The sequence below is a fragment of the Balearica regulorum genome, chromosome W, assembly GCF_011004875.1.
Source record: "Balearica regulorum gibbericeps isolate bBalReg1 chromosome W, bBalReg1.pri, whole genome shotgun sequence".
Classification (NCBI taxonomy): domain Eukaryota; kingdom Metazoa; phylum Chordata; class Aves; order Gruiformes; family Gruidae; genus Balearica; species Balearica regulorum.
Window position 1 is genome coordinate 17,735,798 of NC_046219.1, and position 12,242 is coordinate 17,748,039.

The 12,242-nt window shown below is 48.3% G+C and overlaps 1 protein-coding gene across 1 annotated transcript in view; it reads left to right on the forward strand.

Annotated features, from left to right (window-relative positions):
- The first annotated feature begins 342 nt into the window (after nucleotides 1-342).
- The window catches only part of LOC104638524 (growth hormone receptor), a 240,184-nt gene continuing 228,284 nt past the window's right edge, over nucleotides 343-12,242 (forward strand). The window contains exon 1 of the mRNA XM_075738978.1: nucleotides 343-607. The gene's annotated coding sequence lies outside the window, so the exon portion shown is untranslated. The remainder of the gene's footprint in view (nucleotides 608-12,242) is intronic.

Here is a 12,242-nt window from a genome sequence, read left to right on the forward strand (position 1 = left end):
TAGGTGGAGCCTAGGGGCTGGGGCTCCCAGGCAGCTAGTGGCGCTCCTGGGAACGCGCGGAGCCGCCCGCCGCCACTCCCCCCCTGATAGACATGTTCACCCAGCGTGCTATCAGCCCTGCTTACTGATTCCCTTCCTCTCTACGACTGACGGCCAGCGAGATGCTCAGCAGGGTGCGGTGTCTATGGGAGGAAGAGGTGACGGCGGCTGCTGAGCGCCGTGCGCCCCGGCGGGCAGGGCAGGTGCGGAGGGGGCCGCGGCGAGCGAAATGAGTGCTTCGAAGGTGGGGCTCGGCGGGTTGCCCGCGGAGGTGGGGTGCGTGTATGGGGAGGGGCGGCAGCTTGCACTCCCCGACTGTTCCCCGCTCTAGCCTGGCCTCCCCGCCTCATGGGAGAGGGTGTGGTACAGGCGCAACCCCGCGCCCGGCCGCTTTCGGTTGTTCCTGTCTCAGAAATTGGGGCCAGTCCGGCTGAGGGAGCGTGATGCCCAGCGGCGGCGCTGCCGCGGCGGCCCGTAGCTGAGGTGCTCCGATGTTGCCGGCGCTCGCCGGAGTGGGCCTGCCGACCTCAACGCCGCCGAAACTTGGGGAAAGTTTCTAAGCGACTCGGTGAGTACTGGGCGGCGGCTTTGCACCTCTTCCCTGGCGGCCGCGTCCCGCGTGGGGTGGGTGCGGGGCGGCTTCCTTGCCCCCAGCCCCGGCGGGCCGGGATCTGCTCTCAGGCTTCACCTCCCACCCACCCAGCTTTCGCGTGGGGGTGGCGGCGGGTCTGTGAACAGCTCCTGCCCGCCCCGCGGTCCCGGTCGGTCCCTGGGGGACAGCGATCGTTGCCGCGGCGCGGGGCAAAGTGGCGTCGTCAGTACCGCCGTCCCTCTGGGAGCGGGGGCGCCCAGCGTATCCCGCTGGCGTGGGCGGTGGGGCGCCGGAAACGGGCCGTAGCAGCGGGCGTCAGCTCCGGCTGTAGCCGCGGACCCGTGGTATGGACGGCTAGCAGGGGGCAGGCGTGGGGACGAAAAGGTTTGTAACCCCGGTGATGAAGGGAGATGACGGAGGAGCTGTCTGGAGAGGGAAAACATTGCCTTGGAGATCTGGCTAAACGCTGTTCTTCAGAGAAACCTTCTTTTCTGTATGGACTTGTATTTAAAAAGCAGAGCGAGAACAGTACATGAGCTGCCAGCGTCTCAGTTTTTCCTGCTGTAACGTATCTAATTGTAGCGTTTCTTCTGTGTGGTTTATTCCAGTTTCTACAATTTTCCCTCTTTTTTTTTTTAAGTTTTCATGCCATCGATAATTGATTGAGTTTCTTAGTGTGTGGTCTGCTGTAAGTACTGCACAGGAAGAAAAGCCGAAGAGAATATTTTTAAAAACAAATACTGCAAATATTCTGAGCAGAAGTATATGAAATAGAGTGTGTTATTGCAGGAGTAACTATTGTTTTCTTACAGCAATGTCTTCAGTGATATTTGTTGCTAATACTAGAGATCAAGTGAGTGGATGTGCATTACAGTTTCTCATATTTTCAGTAGTGTATATCTCATTCTGAATCTAGTGTATTATTAACTTACTGTATTCAGTCACAGCTTCACTTTCCTCCTTGTGTAGCAACTATGAAAGACCCACACCTGGTCATCTTTCTGTTTGTGGTTAAATCAGAAATAAGAATGAAGCAATTAAAAAAAAAAAAAGGTAGCTCACCACTTGAGATGGATCCCATTTAAATCCTGTGAACCTTTAAGCGTTTACTGATAGGAAAAAATGAAATTGCTTACAAGGTAAATAGGTGCTTAACTGAAATCTGAAAGATTCTTGTTATAGCATAGACTTGGTTGCTCACATCAGTGATGAAAGATGTAGTTTGGAATAGAATCAATATACAGGTATCTGGTAAGTTTTATTTAAAATACCAGCATTTACTTAAAAGATGCTATTTTAAATATTGAGATTAGAGTAGACTGCAATTGAGATGTTTTGTGGCTCTAAGTGATAAATATAAGTATTACTGAAAGTTATTCAGACAGCTTGAAATATTTAAATAGGAATGTGGTGTCTTTCATCTCTACCACATCTCAGTCTTGCATTACTAGAATTGCTACTTGCTATGTTAATTCAGGACATTAGCATGTTTTAATAATTATAAAGGATTGACAAACAAGATAGCTTGTAATGCTTCTGAGGAGTCATTTCTAAAATTGCCAGTAAATGGTGGTGGTACTTTTAATAAATAGATGAAAATAACTGCTGAAACTTAGTCTAATGTATAGAGAAGTCATAGATACCCCCCCAAATATTTTGGCATCAAATGAGTATGGTCAAACATTATTTTTATTACTATAGGCTGTTTCACTGTCTTCCAATGTTGATATGTCTGCACAGCACAGTGCAGCACCATGCAAATATATAAACTTGGGGGCTCTATAGCCACTTCTATATAGGTGTTATTTTCTGTAGCACTGTGCAGCATGGCAGCACTGTTCCCAGAGAGCACTTGGGTATCTGTGCCATGCTGAGTGTGTTGGGGAGATGTACAGAGCTCGATTCTGCATGTTTTTACTAACTGAAGTAGCTTGTGACCTCTTGTGCCCGTTTCTGGTAAGGAAAGCCAAAATAAATCTTTGGCAATTTCCCTATTTCTGGGTTGGTACCTTTCTTTACCATGATCTGGAGGCTGAGTAAGTATAATATATATTGGTCTTTTTAGGTTGTATAACTTACTCACAGGGTCTCTTTCCCTTGACTATGCATACATTTCTGTTAATGTGTATATAGATTAAAGGTAGGCCTTGCTCCTATCAAATGAAGCTTTCTTTTACTGCAGAAATTGTTTTCTATCAAAGCTAGTATTTATCTTGCACTACTAATGGGAACATCAAACTGAATAAGTATAACATTATGTATTTTATTTGAAATACTAGATTTCCATGGACAAAACAGAAGCTGTGAATATTTGTCACTGAGAAAGCAACATAGGCAGAGATGATTTCTTTATTTTTCTTTTTTAAATCAGACAAAAATTTTTTATCAGACAGACAGCACTTGCATTCAGCCCAGTTGAAGCTCTTGTAATCTCAAGATAGATGTTAAAACATTTTCAAAGCATTGCAAATATATAAAAATGATAGTAATAACAAGAAGAGAGGATAAAGTTGGTGGGGAAGTGAAAGGCAAGGATACCAGCAGTGCAATAACGAGTCCCCGAATGAAGGCATAAGTGCTGGAAAACACCCTTGTCCAGTCTTCTGCTTTGAGCACTAATGGTCATTGATGCGAGAGATACTTGTATTAAGCATGTGGATCCATGTGCACAGGTTCTCAGTTCAGAATAACTTGTTAGGTGTAAGGTTGTCCCACTTCATCTGTTATCCATGTAGTTGGTACCTAAAGGATTGTAGCAGTAATCAAGCACTAATTCTCCTCCCTCCTTCCAGTTGAGGGCAGCAATGTTGGGTCCATAAATGCATGGCTCCATGGCTGGTGTCAACGCCACAACTTTGGGTTCTTTGACAATGGGGCAGCCTACACGGCACCAGGCCTGATGAACCCTGATGGGATTCATCTCTCTCAAAGGGGGAAGAGGATCTTTGCCTAGGAACTAGCAGGGCTCATCGATAGAGCTTTAAACTAGGCTCAAAGGGGGAGGGGGATAACATCAGGCTTGCCAGCGACATGTTGTGGGATGATGTGCCCAGGTTGGAGGGACAGGGCGCTGGCGAGGGCCCTCAGCCTATTGCTCAGAGATGTGCTGGACACACTACAGCATGCTCGAAGCCTAGAGGAGATGAGCCAGGGGCTCATTATGCAACAGGAACCAACGGGGTAACACTGGGAAGATACATCAAAAGAATCCCAGCCACCCCAGCCAATAAGTCAGCCTCATCGGGGGCACAACTGAAATGCCTCTACGTGAACGCACGGAGCATGGGGAACAAACAAGAGGAGCTGGAGACGTGTGTGCGCCTGGAAGGCTATGACCTTATTGGCCTTACAGAGACGTGGTGGGATAGCTCCTGTGACTGGAGTGTTGGGATGGAAGGGTACAGGCTCTTTAGGAAGGACAGGCAGGGCAGATGAGGAGGGGGTGTCGCCCTCTATGTCAGTGACCAGCTGGAGTGCATGGAGCTCCACCTGGGGATGGAGGAGGAGCCCACCAAGAGCCTATGGGTCAGGATTAAAGGGAGGGCTGGGGCAGGGGACATCATAGTGGGGGTCTGCTACAGGCCACCTGACCAGGGGGGACTGAGCGGATGAAGCCCTCTATAGGCAGATAGGAGCAGCCTCACGCTCACAAGCCCTGGTCCTTGTGGGGGACTTCAACCACCCTGACATCTGCTGGAGGGACAACACAGCAGGGCACAAGCAATCCAGGAAGTTCCTGGAATGTGTCGATGACAACTTCCTCCTCCAAGTGATAGAGGAGCCCACGAGGAGAGGTGCCATGCTGGACCTTGTTCTCACCAACAAGGAGGGCCTGGTAGGGGATGTGAAGCTCAAGGGCAGCCTTGGCTGCAGTACACCACGAAAAGGTGGAGTTCAAGATCCTCAGGGCAGTGAGGAGGGTGCACAGCAAGCTCACTACCCTGGACTTCAGGAGAGCAGATTTTGGCCTCTTGAGGGATCTGCTTGGTAGAATAGCATGGGACAAAGCCCTGGAAGGAAGAGGGGCCCAAGACAGCTGGCTAATATTCAAGGGTCACCTCCTCCAAGCTCAGGAGAGATGCATCCCAACAAAGAGGAAGTCAAGCAAATCCACCAAGAGGCCCCCGTGGATGAACAAGGAGCTCCTGGGCAAAGTCAAACACAAAAAGGAAGCCTACAGAGGGTGGAAGCAAGGGCAGGTAGCCTGGGAGGAATACAGAGAAACTGTCTGAGCAGCCAGGGAGCAGGTTAGGAAAGCCAAAGCCCTGATAGAAATTAGTCTGGCCAGGGATGTCAAGGACAACAAGAAAAGCTTCTAGAGGTATGTTAGGGATAAAAGGAGGACGAGGGAAAATGTGGGGCCCCTCCGGAATGAAACGGGTGACCTGGTTACCCAGGATATGGAGAAGGCTGAGGTACTCAACGACTTCTTTGCCTCAGTCTTCACTGGCAAATGCTTGAGCCACACTGCCCAGGTCACAGAAGGCAGGGCCTGGGAGAATGCAGAACCGCCCACTGTAGGAGAAGATCAGGTTCGAGAATATCTAAGGAACCTGAAGGCGCACAAGTCCATGGGACCTGATGAGATGCATCCGCAGGTCTTGAGGGAACTGGCGGATGAAGTGGCCAGGCCACTCTCCATCATATTTGAGAAGTCCTGGCAGTCTGGTGAAGTTCCCACTGACTGGAAGAGGGGAAACATAACCCCCATTTTTAAGAAGGGTAAAAAGGAAGACCCAGGGAACTACAGGCCAGTCAGTCTCACCTCCGTGCCTGGCAAGATTATGGAGCAGACCCTCCTGGAGACTATGCTCAGGCACATGGAAAACAAGGAGGTGATTGGTGACAGCCAACACGGCTTCACTAAGGGCAAATCGTGCCTAACAAATTTGGTGGCCTTCTATGATGGGGTTACAGCATCGGTGGACAAGGGAAGAGCGACAGATGTCGTCTCCCTGGACTTGTGCAAGGCATGTGACACTGTCCCGCACAACATCCTTGTCTCTAAATTTGAGAGACATGGATTCGATGGATGGACCACTCGGTGGATAAGGAATTGGCTGGATGGTCACACTCAAAGAGTTGTGGTCAACGGTTCAGTGCCCAAGTGGGAACGGTGACGAGTGGTGTTCCTCAGGGGTCGGTACTGGGACTGGCACTGTTTAACATTTTTGTCGGTGACATGGACATTGGGATCGAGTGCACCCTCAGCAAGTTTGCCAACGACACCAAGCTGTGTGGCGTGGTCGACACGCTGGAGGGAAGGGATGCCATCCAGAGGGACCTTGACAGGCTGGAGAGGTGGGCCCGTGCGAACCGCATGAAGTTCAACAAGGCCAAGTGCAAGGTCCTGCACCTGGGTCGGCGCAATCCCAAGCACGACTACAGGCTGGGTGGAGAATGGATTGAAAGCAGCTCCGAGGAGAAGGACTTAGGGTATTGATTGATGAGAAGCTCAACAAGCGCTGGCAGTGTGCGCTTGCAGCCCAGAAAGCCAACCGTGTCCTGGGCTGCATTAAAATAAGTGTGACCAGCAGGTCGAGGGAGGTGATCCTGCCCCTCTACTCTGCTCTCGTGAGACCCCACCTGGAGTACTGCGTCCAGCTCTGGGGGCCCCAGTACAGGAGAGAGACATGGAGCTGTTGGAGCGAGTCCAGAGGAGGGCCACGAAGCTGATCAGAGGGCTGGAGCACCTCTCCTATGAGGACAGGCTGAGAGAGTTGGGATTGTTCAGCCTGGAGAAAAGAAGGCTCCGGGGAGATCTAATTCCAGCTTTCCAGTACCTGAAGGGGGCCTACAGGCAAGATGGTGAGGGACTGTTTATCAGGGAGTGTAGTGACAGGACAAGGGGTAATGGGTTCAAGCTGAAGGAGGGTCGATTTAGATTAGATGTTAGAAAGAAATTCTTTACTGTGAGGGTGGTGAGGCACTGGAACAGGTTGCCCAGAGGGGTTGTGGATGCCCCCTCCCTTGAAGTGTTTAAGACCAGGTTGGATGAGGCTTTGGGCAATGTGGTCTAGTGGAGGGTGTCCCTGCCCATGGCAGGGCAGGGGTTGGACCTAGATGATCTTTGAGGTCCCTTCCAACCCAAACTGTTCTATGATTCCATGATTCTATGAAACACTGATAACCAGTATATACAGGTCAGGTATTACATGACACAACTCTGAGAACAAGTCTGTGAACAAATATAACAACATTGTAACCCGTGAACTAGTGATGATTAATATAATGAATGGTTATAATAAATTGGTTTTAACATGCTGTGGTCAGATCTGTTGTTATCTCAACCCTTCATGCCCTATGTTTAGTGCCAAAAAGGACTGTCATGTTTTAACTCCAGCCGGTAACTGAGCACCACGCAGCTGCTCACTCATCCCTCCCCCCACAAGGGGATGAGGAGGAGAATGTAAGAAGAACCTCATGGGTTGAGATAAAGACAGTTTAATAGGATAACAAAGGAAGATAATAATAATAATAGTCATAGTTTTACCCCAGCCGGCAGCTGGACACCACACAGCCGCTCGTTCACTCCCTCCCCATCGGGATGGGGGAGAGAATTGGAAGAGTTAAAGTGAGAAAACTCGTGGGTTGAGATAAAGACAGTTTAATAGGGAAAGCAAAAGCTGCGCGCACAAGCAAAGCAAGGAATTCATTCACCACTTCCCACGGGCAGGGAGGTGTTCAGCCATCTCCAGGAAAGCAGGGCTCCATCACGTGTAAGGGTTACATGGGAAGACAAACGCCATTACTCCAAATGCTGCTGCCCCTCCTCTTCATCTTCCCCCAAGCTCCTTATAAACTGAGCGTGACGTCATATGGTATGGAATATCCCTTTGGTCAGTTTGGGTCAGCTGTCCTGTCTGTGTTCCCTCCCAAATTCTTGTGCACCCCCTAGCCATCCCACTGGCAGGGCAGTGTGAGAAGCAGAAAAGGCCTTGGCTCTGTGTAAGCACTGCTCAACAACAATAGGTCCATAGAACAAAAACATCTCTGTATTATCAACACTGTTTCCAGCACAAATCCAAAACATAGCCCCATACTAGCTACTGTGAAGAAAATTAACCCTCTAAGCTGAAACCAGGACAATATTATAAACTATGTGATGCAGAAATGCAGTTGCTCATCACATGCATAAAGCTCCAATGCCCAGTCTGTTTCCAAGCAGAAATTTTGACTCCCAGCTAGGTTCCCCAGTTATATATGGAGCATGACGGTTTATGGTTGGGAATATCCCTTTGGCCAGTCTGGGTCAGCTGTCCTGGCTGTGCTCTCCCAGCTTCTTGTGCACCTGGCAGGGCATGAGAAGCTGAGAAGTCCTTGACTTAGTGTAGACACAACAACTACCTAGCAACAACTAAAAACATCAGTGTGTTATCAACATTATTCTCATACTAAATCCAAAACACAGCTCTATACCAGCTACTAGAAAGAAAATTAACTCTATCCCAGCTGAAACCAGGACAGTTTCCAACCATCCAGTATTCACTTCCACCATTGTATACGTATGCTGCTTGCCTTGGTGGGTTCATGGTAGTGTGATATAATTCATCTGCCAGACCTCCCCATATTGATGTTTCAGCTATTGTCCTTTATACCAAAAAGGCTTTAGCCACTATAGCTTGTTTGATTATGGTGCACATTTGACGTTCATGGATAACCTGTGAGATAGCATCCATGGTCAAATCCACCCCTCCATCACGCGCTCATTTGTATGTTGCATCCCTTCCTTGATGGCCTGAGGTGTCATGGGCCCAACGAGCTATAAATAGCTCACCCTTATGGTACCAGTCCAGATCCACCCGAGCCACTTCAATCATAGCAGCCTGATCCACCTGCTCATTGTTTTGATGATCCTCAGTGGCACACCTTTTGGGTATGGGAGCATCTACGTGATGTACTTTTACAACTAGCTTCTCTAGCCAGGCAGCAGTATCTTGCCATAATTCAGCAGCCCAGGTGGGTTTACCTCTGCACTGCCAGTTTGTCTGCTTCCATTGCTGTAGCCACCCCCACAGGGCATTTGCCACCATCCATGAATCAGTATAGAGATAAAGTACTGGCTGTTTTTCTCATTCAACAATATCTAAAGCCAGCTGGATGGCTTTCACCTCTGCAAACTGGCTCGATTCACCTTGTTCTTCAGCAGCTTCTGTGACTTGTGTAGTATTCCTCACAGTAGCTTTCCACCTTTGATGTTTTTACACAATACGTGATCCTCCTCTAGCAGGGGGGTTGAACTAGATGATCTCTAGAGGGCCCTTCCAACCCCTACCAGTCTGTGAATCTGTGAATTACAACAGGATCCATCTGTAAACAGAGCATGTTGCTTCTCATTTTCTGGTAGTTTATTATACAGAGTGGCCTCTTCATCATGAGTCACCTCCTCTGGCGACACTCCAAAGTTTCGGCTGTCTGGCCAATCCACGATCACTTCCAGGATTCCCAGGAGGTTGGGGTTTCCCATTTGAGCTCATTGCGTTATCAGTGCGACTCACTCCATGTAGCATTAGTTGCATGATGCGTAGAGGGGACACTCCCTTTGAACATGCAGCTGAGCACAGGCAATCAAGGTGCCAAAAGGAGCTGTGCTTCAGTACCAAATGCTTCTGAAGTGGCTCGAATTCCTTCATATGCTGCTAATATTTCTTTTTCAGTTGGAATGTAACGGGCTTCAGATCCCCTATATCCCTCGCTCCAAAACCTTAGAGGTCGACCTCAAGTCTTTTTGCGTGCTTTCTGCCAGAGGGTCCAGGTAGGACTGTTATTCCTGGTTGAGGTGTAAAGCATATTTTTCACATCTTGTCCTGTCCGGCGTGGCCGAAGTGCTACTGCATGAACTATTTCCTGTTTAATTTGTTCAAAGGCTTGCTGCTGCTCAGAGTCCCATTCAAAGTAATTTTTCTTCCGGGTCACTCGATCTCCTGTGCAGGTCCTTTGACCTTACTTTGTTTTATAGCAAAACCAACTTTCAAAAGAATCTGGATTCTTCTCCCCTTCTCAAAAACTTCTTCTCCACTCTCCGTTAGATTTTTGCATTGGCCATATGGGACTATTAAAAGGCGAATGAGTCTTACTGATCACTCCTTGACTCTCTAGTTGACGGATCAACTTATGGATGGGAACCAGGGAGTCTCAATTGGTGCGATATTGTCGCCAGTGCACTGTCATGGTAGCAATTGGCACCTGCTGTTCTTTAACCCTCAGCAACGCCACCACAGACAGATCCTCTGAGAGACCAGGCAAGCTAGACAGCTGCCTTATCTTCTCCTTACTCAAGGTAGCTATGCCAAAAGCCCATTAGTACCCTTTTGGGTCTTTGAAGTACTCTCTCCTGAGGTAGTCTATTGTCCTGGTTCTGGCAAGGATAGTTAATTTCCCAAGGAGCCAGGACAGGTGAGCCAAGCTGGCCCCGGGGCTATTCCATACCATGTGATGTCATGCTCACCATAAAAGGGGGCTAGTCGGGCAGGGACGGGTTCGGTGTGGCTCCGGGAGGGGTTGAGCATCAGGTCTGGATCGGTAAATTGTTCTCTGTTATCACCCATTGTTACTATCTGTTATCAGCACTGTCGTTGATTGTTTCCCTCTCCCTTGCTGTCCCAGTAAACTGCCCTTATCCCAACCCTCCAGGCTTTGCTTTTGTTTTTCCGTTCTCCTCCCCATCCCGCCGGGGGAGGGGTGAGCGAGCGGTGCGTGGCACTTAGCTGCTGTCTGTGGCTAAACCACGTCATCTATGCCAAGGATACATGGAGCCTCTGGACCAGTCACAACAGGATGCTTTTGCCACTCATTCCCAGTTAGGCTTACCTCAGCCTCCAACACAGACAGTTCTTGGTATCCCTCTGTCATTCCAGAAATACAGATGGGTTCTGCCCCTTCATAGCTCGATGGCACAGCCGAGACATGGGCACACTTGGAGGGAATGAGATTATCTTTGTATTCTTGGAGTTGTCTGGCCAGTTCATCTATAGTTGGTGCCTCCATGTCTGTCCAGCTCATTATTGCCAGGGTGTGGGTGTATGATGTCGGTGCATTTCGTACAAACTTTCGCCACATGGGCCGCGTGCACCAGATTTCATCTGGGTCTTTGGATGCCTGGTTGTTATAGATCACCTCTACCACGGCTAATTCCCTCAGATACTGTATACTTCCCTCAATGTTGGTACATTTGCTTTGGGAATTTGCAGGATCTTCCTTGAATGGATACCTGTTCTTCACACTTGACAGGAGTCGCTGCCAAAGACTGAGGACTCCTGCCTTTTTTCTAATCCTTTTGTCAATGACCTTATCCCTAGCAAAGGGATCCTAGCTGCCGGGCTTCCTTACCCTCTAATTTCTGACTACTGGCCCCAATATCACAGATTCACAGATTCACAGAATGATAGGAGTTGGAAGGGACCTCTGGAGATCATCTAGTCCAACCCCCCTACTAAAGCAGGATCACCTAGAGCAGGTTGCACAGGATCGCATCCAGGCAGGTTTTGAATATCTCCAGAGAAGGAGACTCCACAACCTCTCTGGGCAGCCTGTTCCAGTGTTCTGTCACCCTCAGAGTAAAGTTTTTCCTTGTATTGAGATGGAATCTCAACAATATCCCACCATTGGAGTAACCAGCTGAGAATTAGCTCACCTGCTTGATGGCTAAAATCTTTTTGCATATCTCGCAGCTCACTTAGGGTTAGGGATCGGGTGGTTTCTGTCTCATTTATTATTTCAGTCTCTTCCTCTTCCTGGTTGTGTGACTGCTCTACTGCAGAATAGACTGGCTCTTCTGATTCTTTCTCCTGCTCCCTCTTAGGAGAAGCTTCTTCATCCCTTACTAAACAAGCTGACTTCTGCTTCCATTGTTTCTTTTTAATTATAGGTGTGACTGATATAGTGCCTGGTTTAGCCACAGTGTCTTGGTTTGTTTTCCCTCTCTTCTCCCTGAGGGTGCTGCATAATATCAAGTAGTGTTTGGTAGATATTAGCCAGGGCCCAGCACAGTGCAGTGAGTTGTGCCTCCTTGGAATAGCCTCAGCATTTTTCTTTCAAATATTCTATCACTTCATCAGGATCCTGTAGTTGTTCGGGAGTGAAATTCCAAACCACTGGGGGTGAGAATTTCTCTAGATACCTGCCCATATTCTACCACATGCCGTGCCACCCATGACCATATTCTTGCAGAGCCTGGGTCATATTCCTAAATTGCTTGTTAACCTTAGACAAAACTGAAGCGATATTTCTAAGAAATACCAATAGAAGTATTTTAACTACCCAAGGATGTTCAAGATACTGAGAAGTTATTGTAATGAGGGAGAAAACATCACAGAAGAAGGTAGCGAAGGTGCCATTCTGTATTTCTTCCACAAAAAACCTCTCAGAGGAAGAAGTATAATTGTTAATTGTCTCCATGAGATGGTACCCAAAGTACAGTAATAGCTTCAGTACAGAGCCCAAATACCAGATTAAGCTCGAGGTCAGTGTTTTAATAACAAATCTCCTGGGCAAAACATCAATAATCACTACAGAGCACAGCAAACTGCAAAAGCCAACACCAATCATTAACATGTACAGCAAAAAAAAAAAAGGAGCATGGCACAGATCAGATAAACTAATATCGAGAACA